At 45.2% G+C, this 24982-nt stretch overlaps 1 protein-coding gene across 1 annotated transcript in view; it reads left to right on the forward strand.

Annotated features, from left to right (window-relative positions):
* Aff3 (ALF transcription elongation factor 3) overlaps positions 1-24982 on the forward strand; it is a 577149-nt gene that overhangs the window by 94695 nt on the left and 457472 nt on the right. The window lies entirely within an intron of this gene.

Raw genomic sequence — 24982 nt, forward strand, 5'->3', positions numbered from 1 at the left:
TCTCATTAGGCCCCACCTCTTAAAGAGTCCTCTATTCTCAGTATCACCATGCTGGAGAACAAACTTCATACGAACCCTTTTGGGGAGCACACATGAAATCCATGTCCAACGATGGCACCAGATCATTAGAATTTCCACGTCTTTATATTTTATTAAATATGGCTGCCCATTGCATGCATCTGGCTGACTTTGATGTCTTAAATCGTGATTCAGTATGCAGCTACCAAGTATATCTTGTATATGTCTCAACTGTTTGTACATTCATTTCTCAGTCATGAGATATCCCCAGGCGGGCAGGTCAGTGTGTCTGTAACTTGCTTTATCCACCTTCTAGCACAGCATTCATTTATGTAGCAAAAGCATATTGTGGAGCCAGGAACAGTGGTGCACGCCTGTAATCCCAGGGGCTCAGGAGGTTGAGGCAGGAGGATCAGGAGTTCAAAGCCAGCCTCAGCAAAAGCGAGATGCTAAGCAACTCAGTGAGACCCTGTCTCTCAACAAAATGCAAAATAGGGCTGGGGATATAGCTCACTGGTTGAGTGCTCCCGAGTTCAATCCCTGGTATTAAAAAAAAAAAAAGCCTAATGTGGACCTACTGTGTGCTGGTACCTATGGTAGACACTGCTTTCTTCTTGCAGTTTACGTTTTAGTAGCCCAGATAGTGAGCAAACACAAGACATTTCAGATTCGGATGTCTGTGTATTATAGAAAAAATAGAATGGGCGGTGGGGACATGTTCGAGAAGGACGCAGAGTTGAGGATAGCCACATGGGAGTGGCTGGGGAGGCTGCCTGGGGAGGTGACATCTGGCCTGAGGACAGAGAAGTTACCCACACCAAGGTTTAGGGAAGAGCTGTTCAAACCAAGGAAGCAGCAGGGAGACGGGCGATTCATCTTGCTGGTTTGAGAGACAAAGAACAAAGGAAGAAGCTGGTGTGGCGGGGGCAGAGGGGCAGAGGGGCAGAGTGGCAGAGTGGGCGATGGCAGGTTAAAACGGGATGTTACAGAGGTCAGCCGATGAGGAGGAGCCGAGCAAGACAGGCCCAGAGAGTGGGCAGGGTGGCGGGATCTTCCAAGGCCCCGGAGGTGATGGTGACGAGTGTGACATTTACTCTCAATGCAGAGGGAAGCCATAGGGAGTGTAAAGCTGGGGGAGGACCTGAGTTTATTAACACCGCGGGCTTTGTCCGTCAGTCCATGACGGTGATGGTGTGGAAAGCCTGTGTGCGATCACATGCTACTAGCCCTGCGCTTCCCGTGGCGCCGGGATTCCTTCTAGAGGTCTGGTCGAGAGCAAGAAGAAATGTTTTATGCAAAATGAGCCAGTGAGTTCTCTCCGTGTGTCTCTAACGGTTTAATATTCATCTGGAGAAGATCTGTGCAGGGTTAGCCATGTGCGGGCCTAAGTTGTGGTGGGAGCAGGGCATGCCAATTCTGGCTGAGGTCCTTTCGTAATTTTGATTGTGTCTCCCCTGAGGCCACCTGTCAAAACATGACATATCCGCATAGGCCAACCTGGATTTAATGACTAGGAAGCCATGGAATTTATATGATTTGGGGGCACACAGGGGCTCTTCTCATGCCACTTGCAGGGATAAGTGGCACAGAGGCTATTTGATTGATTGGACAAGCATCAACCCTTGCCTCAGCTTCCTGCCTGTCATCTGAACACAAAACACTGCAGATCGGGACGCTCGGCACTCCAGGGTTAAAATCACGACACTCCTGTTACCCTTAACAGAGTATTTTGCTTAGCATGACACTGTTCCTGAGATACTTTGCCTCTAGATATGTCATCTTGACTGATGCCTGAGGTGTGTTCCAAGGTGTGTGTCAGAAGCACCACCCCCCAGTGACCACCCGTGGTGGAAGCCATGCCTTTGTGATAGGGTCCACGGGGTAGTTTCGGTGTCCAGCCACATTCTTGGTGCTAGAGAATACCAGTGGTTCTTAAGAGGCCCTTACTGAACCCTGTGCCGAGGTGTTATTTGTAGCCCTGCTGATCGCACGTGACTTCTGCCCTCATGGGTTATGCATGTGCACCGTGTGTGTTGGCTTCTCTGGGAAGACCCAGGGCCCTCGATGGCTTTCACTGCCAAGGTGGAGATGGGAGGCTGCAGCCCGGAAGATGGTGTAGCTGTGCTCAGCACCCCCCGGCCTCACGGGTGCCCTTGGCCCGGGAGGTTCCCTTTCCCACCATTAAGGAGCTCCACCACTGAACACACTCAAATTCGCTGTGTATGTTTTGATACTATAAACTCCATGATTTTTTTTTCCTTTGGTACCAGGGATTGAACTCAGGCGCACTTGACCACTGAGCCACATCCCCAGCCCTATTTTGGATTTTATTTAGAGACAGGGTCTCACTGACGTGCTTAGCACCTCGCCGTTGCTGAGGCTGGCTCTGAATTTGTGATCCTCCTGCCTCAGCCTCCAGAGCTGCTGGGATTACAGGTGTGCCCCACCACGCTCGGTACTTGATGACTTTTAAGAAACTCAATAATAAAATTTGGTTGTAGTTGAGACAATGATGGCGCCTGACAAAACCTATTCCAGAGATTTTAATGTTTTGTTACTAGTATCGACTTTTCTCGTATTGCATAACCGAATTAAGATTTTTTTTAAAAAAGAATTTGGATAATGTTTGATAGTGCCAGAGTAATTCTTTGTCTTTTCAGAAATTCTCTTATCTTTTCAGTAAAGGCTCACCTTATATAGAGACCCTGAGTGTTTTCCTAGGGTAAATATCTAGCAAGTCGAGGAACCGGCCCAACCCTCCTATGCCAACTTGAGGCATGTGTTTCTACCCTGTTCCATGCTGGTTTCCAGGAAGAAATCATTAAGTGCCTGTTATGGTTCAGATGTGGTGTTTCCAAAAGCTCACGTGTGACATGATGCAGGAAGGTTTGGAGGAGAAATGACTGGGCCATAGCCTTAACCTGATCAGTGATGGGATTGACTGGGAGGTCAGTGGAGCGCTGGGTGTGGCTGGAGGAGGTGGCTCACTGGGGACGTGGCTTTGGGGTATATATTTTGTATCTGGAGCCTGGAGTCTCTCTGCTTCCTGATATGATGTGAGCTACTTCCCTCCGCCACCTTCTCCCGCCCCTGATGTTCTGCCTCATTCTTCGAGCCCCAGGGGATGGAGCCGGCCTTCTATGGACTAAGATCTCCAAAACCATGAGCCCCTGAGTAAACCTCTTCTCTACAATTGTGCTGGTCGGGTCCTTTAGTCTCAGCAGCGAAAAAGCTGACTCAAACAAGTGCAGAAGTCAACGCAGTTTAACTCTTTCCTGTTTCCCAGTATTAAGAGTGTCCTGGGTTTCTTTTGCACCACCGGTTGTTTAGAAGTCGATCGAGAGAGAAGGACGCAGCCTCTTGAGGACCGGGAGCTGTTTGTGTTGACACTGACGTCTGTCACTTTTAGAATTATAGGCTAGGATTTGATAAGATGCTGTTTTAACCATATTCAGTCTAATCAAGGCACGCGGAAGACTGTTGGATGGGGTGGTAATTAGAAGGAAACAGGGAAGAGATTGAAACGTTTTTCTTATATACCTCAGCATTCTGTTTTTGGAATTCTCATTGTCTGTTTTTACTTTGACAATCCTAATAAAGGGAGAAAGAGAATACAGTCCTGTCACAGATATGGTAGGCAGCAGTTGGGACACAGGTGGCGTAGCAGGTCCCCACTGGTGGAGATGGGGCCCTGGGAGCCCCACCTTCCTGCTCCTTGGAAGGAGCCATCACCGGGGCTCTGGCCTCCTGGGGGTGGGGGGATCTGCTCCATCGTAGCTGAGGCTGACACCCCAGCCAGTCTCTCACCCCACCCGCCTCCCCAAGCCCTGAATCCCTGTGTTCAAACTCTGCTTTCATTTGTGACAGGCCAGGAGAAAACCCTTTAAAGAAAAAGCCTGCTGGTCAGCGGCAGGTGAGTGAAGTAGGTGCTTCCAAGCCCCAGCCCCAGGTGGCTCTCACCAGGCAGGTGACCTCGAAGCGCGGCTCTCCTCGGGGGGTTCAGGGTCATCCTCTGATGTAACTGATGGATTCAGGGTGTTTTCTTTCCTCCCGCTGCGAATGACTAGAGAAAGGGTCCCGGGCATTGTTTTCCGGGTGCCCCTGGTGGACAACAGGGAGGTCTCCAGGAGCACTCTTTGCTTTTGAAACTCAGTGGTGTAAAAGGATCACATCTCTGCCGACGACACTCTTTTTTGGAGCAAAGGAATGCTGCGGTCTTTGGGTCGGAGCTCTTTCTTTCTGTGGGAGCGAGATTCCCAGGGACTCGTCACACTTTGTTTCTTTAAGATTACCGTCGGAGGGGGGAGGTTTTAAGCAATTATTGTGCTGGTATTTAATAATGCTGGGCAGGCCGAGGGTCCAACGTGGAAAAGTCTGGCATGGAAAATTAGCACCGGCGGATACGTGAGGGTGGTCAGGCACAGGTGGTCACGGAGGGAGCTTCCAGTAGAAGGGTGTCGAAGATCGTGAAAAGCGGAAAGGTCATGGGTCTCGGGGCAGATGGCCCTCCAGATAGCATGGCACGCGTGGGTACTGGACTTGACATGGTGGGTGGCGCTGAGGCAGGTGTCTGCCTAGCTGGGGTTAAGGTAGCCTGTCTTGGAGACTCCTAAGGAAGACGGTGGTGGAGACTGAAACCAGGTGATCACACGGGGCGCCTCTGCTAGTGGGGCGTTGACATACGTGCCCCCGAGAATAACAGCGAGTCCCATCCCAGAGAGGGGGTGGAAACGGGCACCTGGGACCTGAGGAGGCAGTGGGCCCGCCGTTAACGTGCTTCCCCCAGGAGGGAACCTCCCTAGCACAGCCAGCCGGGGTTGAGATGTGAGGAGAGAGGAGCAGGAATCTCTACAGAGGTGAGAAGGTGAAGAAAGGCCCATGAGCGCCAGGGAACACGGGGCATTAGGCAGGAGTCCTGGAAATCTAGAACACTGATGCACCTGGGAGAAGAGCTTAGATGGAGCTCCTGAGGGAGGCGGGGAGGCCAGGAATCTCTTACAGCATGCATGGAGTGCTGGACGTCAAGTCTGGTAGAATATGCTAGAAGGAGCATGAATTTATAGGCTACAAGGAAGCCTAGGTCGATTTTTGGAACTGGAAAGTGACATAATGAAGGTGGTATTTCATTTACCTTATTAAAATTTTAAGCAGCACTATAAAATGTTTTTCTCATTATAAAAGTAAGATGGGTGAATTTCAGGAAAATTCAAAAGTAGAGAAACCATAAAGAAGAAAAGAAGCATGCTGCCTAGTCCCAGGATCCACAGACACACATGAAATCATTTAACTGCTTTGTTCTGTGGCAGCCTTTTCTGTGCATATATGTGTCCCGGGGAAAATCACAGGAAGAGTTGGGACGGGAGCCCAGCCTCTCCTCCAGCTGCAGTCGGCCGCACCACACCATTCCCTCATGCTTTCCAGTGCTTATAAAATATGTGAGAAATAAAATCAGAGCTCTCTTTGCAATATTAGCTAACTAAGTGCCTGAGATTGCTGACTCTTTCTTGGGTGTTTCTGTAAATCATTCTTAGAACAAGCACCTGCAGCCCTTCCCTCTTACAGATGGGCATTTTTGTTTTGGGGGGGGTTAGTTTTGTCTCTGGATTTTCTCATCAGTTGAAGGAACACGTAAGGCAATTTGATGAGTGCTCCAAGGCTCAAATTCTGGAGAGGCTGAGCTACAGATGGGTTCAGGAGGCTTGGCTTAAATTCGTGGGAGTAAGCCTAGGCAGCTCCTCTCACCTGGTGGGAAAGTGGGCAGGGCTCAGCTGTGTCCTCGGGTGCCACCTTCAGATCCCTCTTACTCACTGCAGAGGACAGCTTGTCTTTGTTTTTCCTTCCTTTTTGGGGGGAGGGTGTTTTGGGATTGAACTCAGAACTCAACGGGCACTCAGCCACTGAGCCATATCCTGTAGCCCTATTCTGTATTTTATTTAGAGACAGGGTCTCACTGAGTTGCTCAGTGCCTCGCTGTTGCTGAGGCTGGCTTTGAACTCTCCATCCTCCTGCCTCAGCCTCCCGAGCCGCTGGGATTACAGGAGAGCGCCACAAGCTCTGCTTCCCTCCTCTTTCTTTTCCTTTAATGGCTTGGTGAGTGAGCACTTTTCAGGTGCGAAGGTGAAGAGCTCAGAGGTTTCGTTTGAGGTATTGACCGGGAAAGTTTTTCTTTTACCTGTATCATTTCAGAATCCATAGAGATCCAAATTAAATAATTATAAAGCAAAACCCCACCAAACCCTTCAAGATTGAAGTTTGAGAGTATCGTCTGAGACCTTTTTGCAAAGCTACACACACACATACTCACTCAGTCACGCAGTCATGTGCTGTGTAAAGGTGATTTGGTCAACAGGGGACTGTATGTGTGGTGGTGGTCCCATAGGTGATATCCCCTCGTGACATCAGAGCTGTAGCTGTCTGCGGAAGACGGTACGCTCTACCATGTTCTCAGGATGACAGAGTTACCTGATGTTGCGTTTCTTGGACTGCATCCCGGTTGTGAAGCAATGCATGATCCCCTCTGTGTGTAAAACACGTGTATCCATATCTGACCCCATTGCCCTTACATTTGAATGGCACCCTGATGGTTTTGAATTATGCATTTTCACTAACATTATGAGCATGTCTCCTTATGTTTTCCTTGAAAACAGATGCCTGATATTCAGTGACATGACTGTAACACAACTGCTTATTCTATTAGATGTTGAGTTTTTTCCCTCCTAATATTTTGGTTGTTATATGAATGCATGCCCTGGTGAACGTTTTTGTATGGAAGCCAATTCACACATTGCAGTGTATTTCTTTACTAAAAATTCTTAAAAATGGAATTATTGATTACAGACTGTCATTATAAAGTTTTGATACATTGCCAAATTCCCTTTCAGAAAGACTTCCCTGTTTTGTGCCGTCACGAGCATGTGAGATCTCTTGTTGCCTTGAACCTTATCTATACACAGGGTTATATATTTAAGTTCTTGACCTGTTTAGGAGGTAGAAATAGTTTTTCTTTATCATTTGTATTTTTCTTTTTTCTTATTGATTACTGGTGAGCTGCTGTTTTTACATGTTGGGCCATTGCTGCCTGTCTTAAGACTCACCGTTCATGTCCTAACTCACATTTTTAAACACTTTTGTTTACTTCTAACAGCTCTTTACATATGATAATACTTTAACTCTTTCTCTTCTATGTTATATATTTTTAAACTTTGTGGTAATTTCATGATATATAGAAGCATATGTCTTTGTGTGGTCAAATATGTCAATTTTTTTATGTTCTCTTTCATTGCTTTACTGACTAGGAATGCCAGCCCTTATATTTCTTCTTGTTGTTTTATGACACCATTTAGAAATTGTTATTCTTTGATTCAATAAATTGGAATGATTTTCTTCTTGTTTTAGGCCTCATTTACCATCACCTCTACTCTAAGACAGCTGCTGTACCCTTGGACACGTCTCCGGGGGCAGATAGCAGTCAGGTCTGTTAGCTCCCTCTGTGCTCACCATCACCCAGTAGAAAAGCACACAGTGTGCATTTTACACCCTTGTTTTTAAAGGTCTAGAAAGTTGTACCCAAAGACATTGGCTATCTTGATGAGGTGACACGCACCCACTGTGTTCCCTTGTTCTTTCATCAAACCAGTACTGACCGGGGCCTGGAGCGCTGCACATGCTGCTGGGTGCTGAGGGTCGGTGGGTGAAAGGGAAGGTCTGTACCCATCAAGGGCTTAAGTCACCTGCTGGAATTAAAGCAGACCCTGTGGCTGCAGGCAGTGCTCTCTCCACTCCACCATACTTTCCAGCGTGTGCGCCATGAGCTTCTCGCTAAGCTGCTCAGTGCAGCCCAAGGCTTCAGGCAGGGTGCTGACACTTCAGTGAAACGTGCTTTCTTGGCCCCTCATTTGGATAGAGTTGGCCAAGATCTAGACCAGGTCTTGGCCTGAGCTTCCTCCGAGCGCTCCAGCGTGTGTGTGCAAGCGATCCCACGGATCTCAACCTTCTGATGGAGGGATTTGGACATCACCATAGTAGTGAGGACAGCCTCGGGTGGCTGGGCGTGTCACTCAAGTGCTGTGGAGCCTTGTGCTGCTCTGAGGATACAGGCAGATGAGGGACATGGCGATCCCCAGGGGACTGAACTGTAGGCAGGCATCTGACTCCCTTGCCTAGGCCAGACTTCATTTTTTAGAGCCAGGCCCCGGGGCTTCACGACACTCATCCATTAAAATAGAGGAAAACTCACACTAGGCAATTAATGTGGGTGACACTTAATCCTGCATGCATGGTGAACTTGAGGGACCTTGACAGAATGAGGGAACTTGGGTGATAATTACATCTATGCATTAGGTTGCCTTCTACCTTGGTGTCCCGTGTGGACCTTTTGGGGGGCTCTTTTCACAGGGGCGAGATCAAAAGCCAGGCCATCTATATTGATTCTTTGTTATGGAAAGTATGATTTCGAGTCACTCAAAGCCCTTGTTTTAAAAAGAAATGTTTTCTTCATTGATATTCTGATATAAATATAGCAGCATTACAGTCTGTCTAGAAAGCTTAGTCTGCAGATTAAAAAAAGAAAACTAGTTTTCTATGAAATTGTATTGGAAGAAGCTAGTCCTTCTAAGGATTTTTTTAAAAACTTTTGAAATGAAAAATAATTTGTATATTTGAAAATCAAGGTTTTTGAAATTTTTGCCGGGCTTCATTTCTGCACGTAACTTTATTTTTACATTAAGTTTATGTTCATATGTATGTTAATTGTATTGCTATGTGTGCCTGTTCAGTCTTTGTTATATGTGGATATTTTATCTAGGATGGCATTTTCTATTTCTACCTCATCTTGAATTATTATTGTATACTTTTATGTGTTGCCATAAAAGCCATTGTTTCTATATGTGTTTTCTGATTGACAAGTTGAATAAAGAAATTGATTTTTTTTTCTTGGCATAAAACTAAGCATGGAGTCATGCAGGAAAACCTTTGGAAAACAAATAGAGCAATCCCTGTGTCAATGCTAATATGTCAGCTTTTCAAGCTACTTGCACGACTGGAGTGATAACCAATCTTAGAACAAGCATTTGATATTGATTTGCCAGTCTAAAGTAACAAGTTACGGCTTCACTTCTTATCGAGAATTAAATCAAAATAATTTGGTGCCCTACATAATATGTATTGTGAGAATTCCCTTGCATGATTTATGAACTGCAGGGTGGCAGTGGATAAATGTTCAAGAATCACAGGACTTTAGATAAAGATATATACTATTACTATGTAATTTTATTACATATAAATCTTAATTTTATACACACACACACACAAATATAGTTGAAGAGGTCCGTAAAACGTTTTATGGAACTTGAGATATAAGAATTTGCATCTTTTTATCTTTTTCATTATTAGAATTTATTAATCCTAAGCTTTTGGGGGGCATTTATTGTCCAAGAAAAAAAAAGCAAGTGGGAAATGCTGATTTGTTAACAAAAATGCAGATTTTTAGCAAATCAGAATTGGTTATCATTCAAAGGTTATGTCAGAAATAAAAATCGTATATGGTTTCTGCTTCTCAAAATTAAAATGTGAAGTTCCAGTTAGGTACTGTGTTTCACATCAACTTCCACATACTCTTTTTTTCAGATTTTAAATGTATTTCAGGAATCATTTACCACCTGGTAAATGGTTTGAGTTAATCTCAGAGAGTCGCCAGGAGTTAGCCAATCATGTATTCCACATTTGTACGTGTGAGTGTGTGCAGGCGTGTGTCATGGCTCAGGTGTGAAGAGTAAAGCCGCAGTGATCACGGCTGAGACATTCAGAGTAAATCCACGGTTGATCTTAAATCTTCCTCTTCTTGCTCTCCCTCCTACCCAAAGTTTCAGGGCCATAGAATTTTACTAATTGAATAGTGAGGTGTATTTCTTGCTCCCACTGTGGGTGGACAGTGTGTTGATGCGGCGGAAGCCCTTCACGGTGCCCACCTCATGGTCTGGGAGCAGGGTGGGGGGGTAGGGGGACGAGGGGGGGTAGGCAAGCTGCATCGCCAGGCTTTAGGTTGCAAGGGAGGAGCGTGGAAAGGGCACATGCAAAGGCTATGAGTGCCGTTCCCGAACGAACTCCCAGCAACTGTGTGCAGAGATTGGCAAACCCATTCCCCGCTACATATGACATGTACAAGGGTCGGGAATGACAAGCCAAGGTTACAAAAAAGTGGGGTTGTAGGACTTACTCTGCTAGGTACCAAGACTGCTCTAAACATGCATGAAGACATACGGTGTTGGTGCAGGGACAGGCGTACAGACAAACGGAACTGGAAAGGTAGTAGGAGAACAGAACTGTGTAGAAGAATCGTACACATTCATCCTCACATACACATACACATATAAACGCACGAAGGCCTGATGTGTACGTACACCTATGAAGGCCTGATGTATACTACATGTATGAAGACCTGATGTAGCCACGTATGAAGGCCTGCTATATGACCGCAGTTGTGCTGGAGAGCAATAGGGGAATAATGTTGGAGTTTCCAACGAGTAGTGCTGAGGTCAACTGGATTATTGTATGGAGAAAAATTAAAGTGAATTCCTGCATTATATACATCCAAATCAATTGTAGACTTTTTTGACCCTTGAGCTGAAAGTGATTTATTGTACACTATGTGTGTGTATGTGGGGGTGTCAAATTTAACTCATCGGGTTGATTAGAACCTTGAAAGAGCACAGGTTGTTGATGAAGTCCAGTAGAAGGTTGGCAGAATCCCAGCCTATCCTTGGGCGTGCTCATCAAAACCCTTGCCCTTCTCTCTGGAGCTAACCATTATGCCGAATCCCAAGACTGTGGGTTACGGCTTCTTGGTTTCTATACCATAGAAACAGAATTACGTAGTAGGTGTTCTTCTCTCCGTTGTTCTTTTTACTTAATACTACGTTTATGAGATTGCATGTGGTTGCATGGAGTTGTAGTTCTTCAAGAGTAAGAGTTATGCCTAACGGTGTGTAGTATCTATCTTCACAGATCATTTGGAATTCGACATAAAGATTTATCTATTTTCCCCACCCTGTTTATTTATTTATTGAATCACTTATTTTTGTCAGTATGGACTCATGGATGTTGGTTTTGCCCTTTGTTAAAATCCAGTACTACTTTATGTGGCTTTTAGACTGCTCTAGCCCTAGTCATGAGAAGGTGTTTCAGTTGTGACCTGTTGATAGACACCCCTGACTGTGGTGGCAGTGGTGTTGGGCACTTGCTTCTTACACTACAAGGTGTTTCAGGCCGCAGTCCGGCTGCAGCAAAATAACTGGGGGGGTGACGAACAACTTGTGTACGTTGATACAGCAGGAGAGGGAGCCGTTTATTGTAGGACAACAGAGGTATTTATACATTCCACACAGCTTATCTTAATTAACATAAACTAGATACAGCAGTCAACCAATAAGGAATCTCCACACTTAATGGCTCGCTGGCGCCACCTCACAAACCACTCCGCCTGGCAAAATACCAGGAGCCATCCTGACTTGTTTACAGACTCCAACACAGACCTATCTTGTGTGTGTGTGTGTGTGTATATATATATATATATTTGTCCCAATCCTAGAATCATCTATTTCTTTCTTTCATTAGAAAATAGTTCTAGAAGCAAAGATCTGGATGTGAGGGGTGCTCATTAATACCGACGTGCTTCCAGGTCCACTCAAATGACAGAGCCATGAAATACCTGTGTAGACTCACCCATGTGTATACACACATCTAAAAATATTTCTTGTGTACCCATCTATCTCCATTAATCTAAGCACGAGTTTTTACCCATGTCTCCAACTCCAATCCGTTTATTCCATGTACTGTTCTAGCTTCTTTCCTTGCTCCCACTTCAACATGGAGAGACCTGGGTCTCATCATGCGCCGTCTGTTGACTTCATTCTTCAATTGCAGCACATGGGTCTAGTAATTCCACAGTTATTATCCCATCGAGCAACAGCCTGTGAACTAGCGTACAGTGCAGAAGTTCTTTTTGCCTTTTTCTTAGAGACTCTACTTATTTCCTGTAAGATTGAATTAGGATCCACCTTAATGATGTTACTTTAACTTAATCACCTCTTCAGAGAGCCTGTCTCCAGCACAGTCACATGCTGATGTACTCAGGGTCACGGCTTCATTATGTGAATTTGGGGGGATGCAGTTCAACCTGGAACATTGTAATACAGAACAAGGGTTTATTCTGATGTGTTCCCCCTGCAGCCAGGTGGGGGAGACCAGTGTCCCCCAGTATTTTCCAGTATTTATTACATATCAGAATTTCATTTCTTTTCAGGTTGAATGTTCCATTGTATGGATGTGCACATTTCTTTAATTCATTTATCCACTGACAAACACTGGGGTTGCTTCTGACTCTTGTGAATAATGTCACTATGTACGTGGATGTACAAATATTTCCCCAAGACTTTGCTTTCCACTCTTTTGAATATCTGCCCAGAAGTTGATGGTTGAATCATATTATGATACTGTTTTTCGTTTTTTGAGGAACTCACCACGTAGTGGCTCACCTATTTTTCATTCCCACCGACAGCACTGCCAGTTCTCCCAGGTCCTCACAAACACTTTGTAATTTACTGTTTCCTTTAAAGTAGCCATTCGAATGGGTGTGGAACATAATAAATATTTAATATAAATAATTCAAAAGTAGCAAGCACACAAAAATAAAATTTATTTTTTTCTGTACTAATAACAACACCTTTTAGATTCTTTTCTGTGTATGTGTATGCCCCCTACCCCAAATGTATCATTAGATAATTCGAATCAAAGTGTGATCATTTGGCTTATTTTTTTACCATTTAACATTACCTTTTATATTTCCTGTGTCATCAAATATTACTACAATAGAAGAGTTTTAATGGCTTTTTAATGATTTAATCATTTTCTGATGATTTCATGTTAGGTTTCTTTGAGTTCCTTCTCTCATATATAATTCTCTGTTGAAAATTCATGGACATAAATCTCTGCATTCTTGACAATGTCCTTTGGTCAGATTCCTAGTAAGAGATTATTAAGTGAAGGGCTCTTTTTAAAATGTTCTGAAGATATATTGCAAAATGCTAGATTGTCTCCAGTAAGTTTTGTTCCAATGTGCCCCTTATTTTCCAGTATTGAATATCACCTTTCCAACTCATTTTAGAAAATCTTTCAGGTAATTTGAAATGGTTTTTACCTTAATTTGGTGTACATTGCTTTGATTATTATTAAAAATGTGCAGTTTCCACATATAGATTCACTTATGTATCATTAGTTCATGAATTCAATGTGCCTGATAAAATAATTCCCATGGATCGGAAATGGCACGTTGAGTTTGTAGAATTACCACAGTATTTTCACATTAGCGGATGAGATGCTGTTAGTTGTAACCTGTAATGTTTAAGGAAATGTAAGAGGCTTAATGATAATGTTAAGCGATGGTGTTACATTATTAATGATAATTCCCTTTGTGAGACTTGTGAATATTAGTCCAGATACGGCTGTTTTGAATGTAAATATTTTTGGGGAAAAAGAAAGGGAACACACGTTATCTGGAGAACAATTTATCTTCACCTAAAATTTCAATTTTATTACTTAGTGAGTTGAAAAGAAAGAACTAGTAGTTCTCGAACAGCAGAGCTTGGTCAGAGGAGTGGTAGAGGAGAGCGTCATGCACAGACTGAAGGGTTAGTGATGGAACTAGGAAGGGGCAGCAGCTGGATGGAGGTTGGACCAGGGAGGGAATGTGCAGCCAGGACAGTAGAGCTGGGGGGCCCCTGGAGGCCTTGTTGTCACCAGATGTAAGTTGTCACCAGGTGCTCTGTACCAGGCGCGTGGTTTTGGGGTTCTGTTTCTCTTGGAAGAAAGAGACAAGTTGTGTTCATAAAGAGGAGCGTGCAGGCCTACTGTCTGAAGACCAGCTGTTTTGTGAGCGACCTATGGGAATAATGTGATTGTTTTTCTGAGAGCCAGATTATGCTGGAGTAGATGCAGTTTGATGCTATTAGGATGAGTTCCGTGATTTTTTTTTTTTTTTTAATGCATGCTTTAGTACAGAGATATCAAAAAGAGTTTCAGGATTTCCTCGATCAGTGAGCAGTTTGGTTGGGATTAAGATCTCTGGGTTAGATTTGTGGAGAGATTGATATAGTTTCTCTTCTTGGATGGGGTCGAGAGCCAGGATCCTGGTATTTCAGAACACATAATCCTGGGCTGCATGTAATAGTCATTGTCTTAATTTCACACTTTGCTCAGAAGGGGAAGAACAAATGAAAACTTACATTGTCAATATTTTAAAAATAGAATACTTTGTAGTACAACAGTAATATTTGCTTTTAAAACCTCAAAGCAAAGCAGACGAATCAAATGCACCCCCCAGTCCATCATTCACCTCTGAGAAAACTATTTTAAAATTTTCATGTATCTATGAAGGTGCACGTATTATTTTATATTAGAGAGATTATCATGTCACCATGCTCTTTGTGAGCTCCTTTTTACTTAATACTTGGGTTTTGGATGTGTTTCCATCTCTATACATTCAGATCCATTCCATCCAATGACTACAATGTTCCATTGTTTGAAATAGTGTATAATTGCTCACCAGTCTTCTAAGAATGGATATTAAATTGGCTTTAATTTTGGTTTTATTTTATAATGTATAAATAACGCAATAATAAAATCCCAGTCATGAATGGTGTACGTTCCTGAACAGGACAGTGAGGGCTCAGAGCCAGTATTGAATGCCATCCTGCTCCATCCAGCTACCTGTCTGACCTGGAGAAGGAGTGGTTTTTCTTTCTGCACTGTGGATGTTTTAGTCACCTTCCATCCAGATATTAATATTTCACCTTGACAGAGCACTTTAGTGTTTTCAAATACGTCTGTGTTTATTGCTTCCTTTGCTTCTTAAAACCTCTGATCAATGTATGGTTTGGTTTTATTACCTGTGTTTGACAAGAGGGCCGACGGCACAGAGTGGTTCTGACTTCTCTATTCCTTTAGCTGAGCTGGGTCTCCTCTTTCCTGGCCCCGGGTTAATCTCTAGGAGATGGTGGAGCATCCATAGAAACTATGGGACCAGTGATAGGAAGTGTCTTTCTCGTTCAGTGGGAGAATTGGCTGTGTCTTCTCTCTTCTCTCATTTGCTTCTTATTCAAGAAATCTTCAACTTTAATGATTTTCTACAGGCAGAGTATCCCTTATCCCAAAATGTTCAGGACCAGAAGCATTTCAGATTTCCAATTCTTTTGAATTTTGGAATATTTGTGTATATAATAATGAGATACCTTGGGAATGAGACACAAGTCTAAACACAAAATTTATTTCATATACACTTAATATACATAGCCTGAGGTAATTTCATATAATATATTTTTAGCATGCCTGTGTTTGACCGACACCCATTATATGAGGTCAGGTGTGGAATTTTCCACTCATGCCAACATGTTGGCTCTCAAAAAGCTTTGGATTTTGGAGATTTTGGATTGTGGATGTTTGGATTGGAGCTGTGCAATCTGTAGTAGGTTTCCCATGAGGATCTTGCAGTACCTTCTTTAATGCATGCAGATTTTTTAATGGTGGCACTTCCCTTTGTGCCAATCATAAAAAAAAATATTTGGTAAAACCTAGCTTTATCAATCTGCTATTTTAAAATTTCCACCTGTCTTTAATGTTGTAATAGTTTTGCATGACTACAGCAAAATACTTGAGGCCACTTACTTTACAAAGAGAAAAAGTCTAGTTCACAGTTTGGGAAGTTCCAGATCAAAAATGGGCAGTCCCATTGAAGGGAGGGAATACAAGAGGAAGGGGTGAAGACATTTGAAGGTAACATGAAGCAAACATGGCAGATAGACTTCTTTAAGAATTCTTAAAGAATTGTGATTATTATCATCTTGCCAGGGCAGCCCATTGATATATAAGATATTTCATGTTTTATGGATCAAATACAATATTTTTATGATAGATTATATATTCCATTGAAATTGGGAACTTGTGAGTGATACATCAACTATAAGAAGACTCTTTGGTTTCCTGACACTGTGTTGTATGGGTATATAGAATTAATCATCTTTAGTGTCATCCCACAGGTTGAATTATAGAACCATAGAGTACAAATAATTCATAATTCCTAATGTCTTCCTGTAGGTCATACTTAATTGACTACAGATTTTCACCATAGAAAGTTGGAGAAATATCCCCCAAAACTTGTGTGTAGGCTGTGGTCCTGGATGTCTTTTTTATATCTAGTTGGCACCTTGTATGTAATAAGTTTAAAGGTTTTAAGGTTTTTTCAAATTAGAAGGTTTAATTAACACAAACTTTTTTTTTTTGGTACCAAGGATTGAACTCAAGGGTGCCCAACCAGTGAGCCACATCCCCAGCCCTATTTGGTATTTTAGTTAGAGACAGGGTCTCACTGAGTTGCTTAATGCCTCACTTTTGCTGAGGCTGGCCTTTGAACTTGAGATCCTCCTGCCTCAGCCTCCCAAGCTGCTGGGATTACAGGCATGTGCCACCATGCCCAGCTGTTAAGTTGTTTTTAATATCCACAATTTTGTGGAACTTAGAACCCTGATTCTCACAGTTCTTATGTGACTTTTGGCAAATTAAGTTTTCTAAGCCCCACATTTTTTTTTAATTGATCAAAGGGCTTTGTCAGTAAAATGTGCATTATAATGTTTATGGAACATGGGTCAGATTTCACTTTTATATTTATTTGGTTATCTCTTAACATTGTGTATTTTGCAGAAACAATGAGAGAGAAAAACAAGAAGCAAATGTGGTCTTTCTGACCAGTGTTCCAGCACCAGGCAGTAGCTTAATATTACTTTTATTATGATTCCCATGATTGTTAAACTCAAAAACCATAAAGAAGATTTTAGGACTGAGAATCTGAATAGATGAAAGTTGTGTTGGTTCGAATGATGTGCTTTGCCTGTGGGTGAAATTTTGAAAAGGAGAGAGAAAAAAGAAAACATTTATCTTGCATTTTTACAGTTTTTAAAGTCATTTATTGCAGTGTCTGTGCTGTACCAGGTACTCGTTAGGTGCTGAGGATTCAGTTTTATAGAAAGTAGACATAGATGTTTATTATTAGGGAATTAATAGTTTAACAGAGGTTTCCGTTAATTAGCATAAGAGGTGTGACTATGGGGAGAAGGCGGGGCTCTGTGTACATCCCATGAAGGGCACCGGGTGTGTTGATGTGCATCTGGGAATGATCTTGGGGAGGTCATCACTAAATGGAGACCTTCAGAATCAGGAGGTGGTGGGCAGGTGGAGAGCAGAGGTGTTCAGGGAACAGAGAAGAGCACATACAGGGGCTTAGAGATAGGGTGAGGCATAGAGGTTAGGGGATTGAGGGCCAACACTGAAATGATAAGCAGGCTAGGTCTCATAGTGCAATGGCTCCCAGATTTGTTCTCAGTCCAGAGGGCAGGACAGTGACATGATCAATCTTCTATTTTAGAATTGCCACCTGGCTTTAGTGTTGTAATAGTCAGCATAACTATAGCAAAATGCTTGTGGCCCCTTATTTACAAAGAAAAAAGGTGTAGCTCACAGTTTGGGAGGTTCCAGACCGAAAATGGGCAGTCCCATTGGTTTGACCTCTGGTGAAGTCAGCACATAATGATAGGAGTTTTGTTTAGGAACAAAATGCTCACATCTTGAACCAAAACAGAGAGCAAGAGGACGACAAGCAGGGTCTCATCATCCCTTTCAGGGGCATGTTCCTCAGTAGCTCCCATTCCCAAAGGTCCCACCCCTCCCAAAAGCACTATGTGGGGTCAAGCCCTTGAAATACGGACCTTTGGGGAACACAGGAAGAGCAGCCAGGAGACCCCTTAGGGAGTGCTGTGGCCAGTGGCAGCCTGGGCTGAAAGGTGACAGTGGAGGACAGAGGTGGACACGTTTGAGTAGTATTCATGGAGTGGAGCTGGCAGGACTGGGGCATTGGCTGAATTTGGGGGACAGTGGCCTGGGCAACCCTGGAGTCCACGTGGTGCCCAGGATTCTGACTCAGGCAGTGAGGTGGGTTATGTCGCCATCCCAGCCGTCAGGCAGAGGCTGGAGTGGTGGTGGTGGGGTGAGCCTTGGTGGACCGGCAGGGCAGGCAGTGCCAGGGAACCTGATTGGAGGAGGCTCCCTGGGGATTTTGGGATCTGGAGCTGACGTGAGAGATCTGGGTGAGTCTTAGAGTCCCGTCTGGGCACCCGAAGATGAGGGATGGGTGATGGCGGTCAGGAAGACTGTCCCACGAGGTTTCACATAACCCAGTGTCCCAGGAAGGGACACTCACAAAGGAAATTCAGGAGTAGCCCGGAGGCAGGAGGGAGGCCAGGACCCCTTGGGGAGTGAGAGGACCTGGGGTTGCCCCCGTAAGGAGGCTGAGAGCAGGCTGGGGGAGCAGACCCAGACCCAGGGGAGGAAGACCAGGCGCTGGAGAGCACCCTGCAGAGCACCCAGTGGGATCCCAAAAGGAGCTACACAGCAGAGTAGCCCGGAGGGCGGACCGTTTTTAACTGTGGGGAACCTTGAATGAGTTTCCTTGTTTCCTCAAGAGAGTGAGCAGGTGGGAGAAAGTGGGCCCCAGAGGGTAGGGTGCAGTCAGGCTGCTGAGCCCCGGTGGGAGGAAGAGGGACCCCTCAGAGAAAAGGCCGAGGGCCAGGGGAGGGGGAGGCCGGCTGTTCTGACAGGAGCTGCATCCCTGCTGGGTGCCCCGGAACTGCTCCCAAGGGCTTTGCAGGGCTCCTCCTCACCCTCACGGGGACCTTCTGTGTTTTCTTTCGAGTTCTGAGGATTTCAGTCCTTTCTCTCTTCCCTAGCTTCTTGGCCTACTAAAAACTTCTGGCCAAGCTGATTCACTGCTGAGCAGGTCATCGTCATCTTCAAAACAGGGTCTCTTTCCCTCTGAGGCAAAATAGTCAGTCGGTTCCTGTGATGACCCATGACAGTCAGGCTGGACCTCAGAGGTGTCTGATGATGTCCTCCTCATTCCGCCTTCTGGTGAAGTCCGCCCTATTTGTTTTCACTGTGGCCTTCTAGTTCTGTCCCTCCCAGGTAAAGTAGTCCAGTCCAGTGGGCAGCAGTAACCCGGGGTGACTCTTGTTCCTTACTGTCCCATTTCAGCCAGTTGACATACATCTCATTAGTGGCTCTGGGAGGAAAGGAAGTTGGGGGTTCGAGTCAGAAAAACATGGGCCATTTCTGAAGGACCAGTGCTCAGGATCTCCGGGCTTTCTGGGTCCAGGAGCCTGACCTTCCTGAAGTCACATGAAAGGACTTGGCCACCTTGCATCTTAAGACACCAACTGGTGACCCTGTGTGGCCACAGCAGCAAGTGGATGGAGTTAAACCCAGGCAGGCCATCAAATCTGCCACATCCTGTAGATGTCTTTTAAAATTCCTTGGAGCTGAAGTTTAGAAACTGATGCTGTAAAAGTGAAAATGAAATTTAATTGAGCATTGGGTGGAGAAAAAATAATTTACTGGCTCTCCCATGGAAAGCCCTGAGAGGAAGCATCCTTCACATTGCAACACCTGTGATTGATGGCGCCCCGGAGCCGCTGCCGGGAAGCCAACTCTCTGAAATAGCATAGTAGGGACTTTGCAAGTGGGTCTCATTTGGCTAAGTTACTGCTTCTGTGAGGCTCTGCTGCATCTTTATATTCTACCAAGGAGAAGATGGTAAATCAGAGTAATTGCATCATCCCAGGGCACTTTTATATTGTAGAGGAAAAAGGTCCTGTTAAGAAACTCAAATTAACTTCTGCTGTTTATACTACGTGCAAAGCCTCTTTGAGAGCTGCTTGTCATACCGCCTGGTGGTTTATTTATCATGGAACAATTCCATTAGAGCCTGACACTTGTTCTCATGGCACCGAGACTTAGGGTCCCTCGGGACAAACATTTAACCCTTGGAAAGGCAAAGCTGTCACTTCTCCCTGAAAACCCACTGGCGTATATTTACGAGAGATTTGAAAGGCATTATTTCCACAGAGTTGGAAATGGAGTTGGGACCCAGTAAATGATGAGTAAAAGCCTGGTCGGGGTCCAGTACTGGGTTCCGGCAGTGGGAGCCGTGTGCTAGTTCCGGGGTCAAAGGCACTTCCTGAGATGTCCTGTGATTCCTAAGGAATCCAGTCTTCAGAATTCCACCCTTAGGAATGGATAAAATGGATTAAACTTACAGCTCCTGAAACCTGTTTGGCAAAATTCAATTCAGGGACTGAATTGAAGTGGGCACCCCAGTTTTGCAGGTTCTTAGGAGAATTCTTCAAGTCGAGGTCCACCTGCCAAGGAGGCTGAGCAGATCTCAGAGGGATGAACCGGGATGGTCATGATTTGAAAATGAACACCCCTCTGCCTGGCATTTACTAACCAAGGATGAGGGTCTCTTTCATCAGGGCTTGTCAGGGGGCGGCTCCCCAGGGAGGCGGAACAGCTGAGTCTTGAGAATTCCTCCTCTGGAGCCAGACAGCCTGACTTCCCATCAAGGAGATGTGGCTTGCTGGCCGAGGGAGGTGACGTGTGAGTTAACCACGGAGCCTCTTGTTCCTCCCTGGAAACTGAGGGTAGTGTCCCTTGGGGTTTTTCAGGATTATTAAACAAAATAATTCATGTAAAATCCATGTAGAGTAGGTGTTGTCATTAGTGAGATTTAATAGGGGCCAGATGGGTCTTGGGAAGGTGGCATAGATCATCCCAAAATGTATTTGTGGGCTCAGTTTGTCTAGGGGCGTTTGTGACTTTGCGGTTCCCTTTGATGTCACAGTTTCCCAAAGGTGGAGCACAGGAGTAATTAGGGGCACATAATACCCTCCATCCAGTTCCTATTCTGAAAGAACTGTCGGCCGACCCAAGGTAGAGACCTGTGAATGCTCTCGGAGGAAATCGTCAAGATTGGACTCAGATGGAGATAACCTTTGTGGCCAAGACAAGCACATAAGAGGTTGGACTGACCTTTTCAAGGAATCCATGGTTAGAAATAATATGTGGGGTGGGGTGCTCACTTACAACGCCAGTGGGGAGCTAGGGGGCGGGGAGTGCTGTCCGGGCAGATGAGTGACAGGCATGGAACTGAAGTTGCTTGGCTCAGAGACAAGAATCCCGAGTAACCGAACAGGGGCCGAGTGACTGAACAGGGGCCGAGTGATGGTGTTCAGGATCTGGGGATTTGTAATAGGCGCTGTTGACTGGTTCTCACTGTTCAGCAAATTTGTGTGTGTGGTGGTGGAGGGGACTGGGATTAAGCCCGGGGTGCTCTACCACTGAGCCACATCCCCAGCCCTTTTTATTTTTTATTCTGGGAAAGGGTCTCATTAAGTTGCTCAGGGCCTCGCTGAGTTGCTGAGGCTGACTCTGAACTTGCGATCCTCCTGCCATGGCCCCCTGAGCGGGTAGGATGACAGGTGTTAGTCACTATGTCCAGCTCTCTGCCACCACCACCCTCTGTGTCTCCATATCATGACAATCACCTCCGCCCCCACCACACCTCAGGGCCTGGAAGTACTGCAGCTGCAGGGTTCTTGCCTCCTTCTCAAGGCCTGACTGCAGCCTCACCTGCTCCCTGTCTGCTGTCGCCTCCCTGACCCCGGTCAACCTTTCCGCCTTCCGCCAGCTCTGCAGAGGGAGGAGGCAACGCGCAAGGACCCTTCAACAGCCTTGCTTTTCTCGAATTTAAGCAAGGATTACTGATCTTTTATCATTTGCTTTATAAATAACAAGAGATGCTAATTAGTTTGACTCATTAAATTCAAAACAATTGGTTATAATTTTGGAGTGTTTGATTTAATTTCTTTAATTACACACAGCGGCTGATGTGCCGCTCCAGAAAGCAGGAGAGTCTCTGGGAACGTTCTCCTCTCCCCAGCTCTTGCCAGTCCCCTCCTTGTTTGCCCTGGAGGCGCCTGTCGGTGCCCAGGGGGAAAGCGAGTGTGTCCTTCCAGGACTCGGAGAGTCTGGAAGGTTGTCTTCTCAGTGGCCAGGCTGCTGAGGTCCAGCCCCCGTGCACACTCTGGGGAAGCAGAGAGTGTTCCTCTGTGTTTTTCTCTCTGTGTCTGCCCTTGGCTTATTCCCTCCAAATCAAACCTGCAAACCAAAGACATGAGGATTAAAATGTGGGATTCAGCTTGTTAAAGAAATCGGGTGGTCTATGGAGGGCCAGGGTCACTCCCTCCACTCCTCTCAAAGGCCAACCTTTCATAGTAACCTGCACGTCTTGAACATTTAGGTCCTTCTTCTTCCTTCCCCTCCTCCCTGATCCTGCATCCTGTTGTCCCTTGTCCATTACCTTCTCAGGGGTGGGGTAGGTTGGTCACAGTCCTGGTGGTCTCCCCAGCATCTGATAGTGGCATTCAGGAAATGCTTTTGGAGGAAATCGAACTGTATTTCTGATATTTGAAAACAACATGGATAACATGGTATCGTTCTCCAAAAGGTAGGTGAGAGGTGAGTTGGATGAGATTATTCTCATCTCCTTGAACTCAGTTGTTTCTTAGCCCCTGCCACAGTTTGAATAGGGTTGAGTGGGTGCCCAAGGTGTTCTAGGACTGGAGGCTTGGTTGCCAGTGTGGTGGTGTTGGGGTGTGCAAGGTGATTGGGGCAGGGTGTGCTACCTTCAAAAGGGTAGTTCCCTGAGAGCTAGTTGTTACACAGGAGCCAGCCTTGACCCGAGCCCCTCTGGCTTCCTATCTTGCCATGTGACTTCTTTCTCCGTCTCTCATACCCTCCCACAAGATGCCATCTACCATGTTGTGGTACACCCAGAGGGCCCCCATCAGAGGCCAGATAAAAATCACTCAATATTGGACTTTGAGCCTCCAAAACTGTGAACTAAATAACCTCTTTTCTTTATATAGGACTTAACCTCGGTTATTTTGTCAGGGCAACAAAAAATGGACCAATGCAAATCCCCAACCCCTGAGACAATAAGTGGGCTTTTTTTTTTTTTAGAAAGTCAGAATAAAATGCTGATGATTCTAGTTAAGGGGTACAGTTGGCTTCCTAGATCACTGACTAAAATCTCCTCCCTGGGAGATGTAATTTGTTTGGAGCCTCCATTCAGATGTCAGCAGGCTGCCCTTGGAAGAGTACCCGAGGGAGGGAGGCAGTTCCTCCTGTCCAGCTGGGTCCGCTGGGTCAACCAGGGCTCAGCTGGAGGGTCAGGCTGTGCTCCAGCACCTTTCCCTCCCGCAGGGCAGCCCAGGGACAGATTGCAACAGATCTGGTGAATGGGCAGTTCATGAAGGTGGGGGATGCCATCAGCCCTCGCTGGGCAGCTTGAGGATCTGTACTTTCTCTGTTCACTCTTCCGTCTTCTAGTCCACATTTCTAGGTTACACAGATACGATTTGGGTGTGTGTGTGTATGTGTGCTGCAGAAAGAGAGACTGCATTTTTCTTTTGTTGTTTGGGGGCTGTAAAAAATTGTAATAGCTAACACTTTGTTCTCGATTCTCTTCATTGTTCTTTCTGAATGGGAAAGGGTCCCTTTTGTTTTATGTGTCCTCTTTTGCTTTGGTGGGGCTCGCGTTCGCTATTGGTTACTACGGGGCTGGCTGGCACCAGGGTTCATTCAGGAAGCTTGGCCAGCTCTTGGTCAGCTCTGGGCTTATGGGTAGCTCCTCTGCTCTGGGTAGAGATGAGCCAAATCCTCTTTAGACATTGCTGTTCCTTCTACATGAGGCCTTCTTTCTGACATCATTTTGGTGATCGAACTCTTGATTTAAAAAAAAAAAAAGTTAACCTAGAGATGATATTCACCATCCCTGTGTTCTCCATGGGACATCAGAAGGATAATTACGAGACATACCGATAAAATATTTGGAGCTCAGCAGAAAGGAGAAAACTTCAGGCTCGTAGACATCATTATTATTTCGTTTCATGTTGTTACCATGTGATTAAGAATGGATTAATTTTGGAAATGGTAATTTCATGTCTAGATATCTCTTTCCATTTAACCACCATAATTGGCTTTGGTGGAAGCCCTACAAGAAACATCAATTGATAGATTAAAAATAAATGGGAAATGATCAAAATGTTTTTGTTTTTTTTTACCATGTTTTTCATGTGCTATTTTAAAAAAAAAAAGATTCCCAAAATAAATACGTCTTTTAAAAGGAGTTGATTTAAAAGGTTCATTTTCTGGGACTGTTATGCATCTGCAATAAATAATAAATCATAGCAGTTGGCTGCCTCCACTTTGGTGCAAAATAAATAAATACATTTGGTGATATATGTTTGAGGAATGGCAATCTTGTCCTTTTTACAGAGCTAAGGAACAACTCTGCAGATAGAGATTTTACCATCTGCTAGTAACAAAGAAAAGCTCGGAACACGCAGTGCTTACCGAGTTGAGCGGGTACAGTGGCCTGCCAGGAGTCGGAATTGTCTAAAACTTAAGTCATCCGTTCCTGGGGAAGCTGAGCCCACTTTCAGCACGTCAGGGGAAAGGTGCGTGTGCTTCTGAAGCGAATGGCACGGTCTCCACATTGCTCCTAGGGCAGAGGAGCTGAGGTTTCATGCCCGGGCATGGAGAGAAAGGCCCTCCGTGAGCCCGTGAGCCCTGCACGGGTTTCACCTGTCATGAGTGATCTGCAGACTCGCCGCCGAGCAGCTGCTGTCTTTCTGAGTTCAATCCTTTCGTGTTGGTGGACAGATGAAGCTGAAGAAGCTCAGGGAGAGATGGAGAGTGGGAAGGCCCGACTCTCTTTCAGTGGCATTTGCTTCTTAAAGCAAGTGACATTTTAGCTCCCTAGGCCTGAAATGACACGTGGGGGTTGAAGTTCTAGTTAAGGAGAGGGAGTGGGCGGGTTACCTTTAGGAAGGGCTCCGTGCTCAGGGGACACCACGGAGCTGCCTGCAGAGGAAGGGGAGAAGCCAGGCGTTTCTTTCTGTGTTTCCTCTGGTCTCCTGTGAAGGGGCGGGGACGGTTGTTACTGGGGTCAGCTGGCTTCCACCCGATG

Source organism: Marmota flaviventris, chromosome 14, assembly GCF_047511675.1.
Source record: "Marmota flaviventris isolate mMarFla1 chromosome 14, mMarFla1.hap1, whole genome shotgun sequence".
In the NCBI taxonomy this organism is placed as follows: domain Eukaryota; kingdom Metazoa; phylum Chordata; class Mammalia; order Rodentia; family Sciuridae; genus Marmota; species Marmota flaviventris.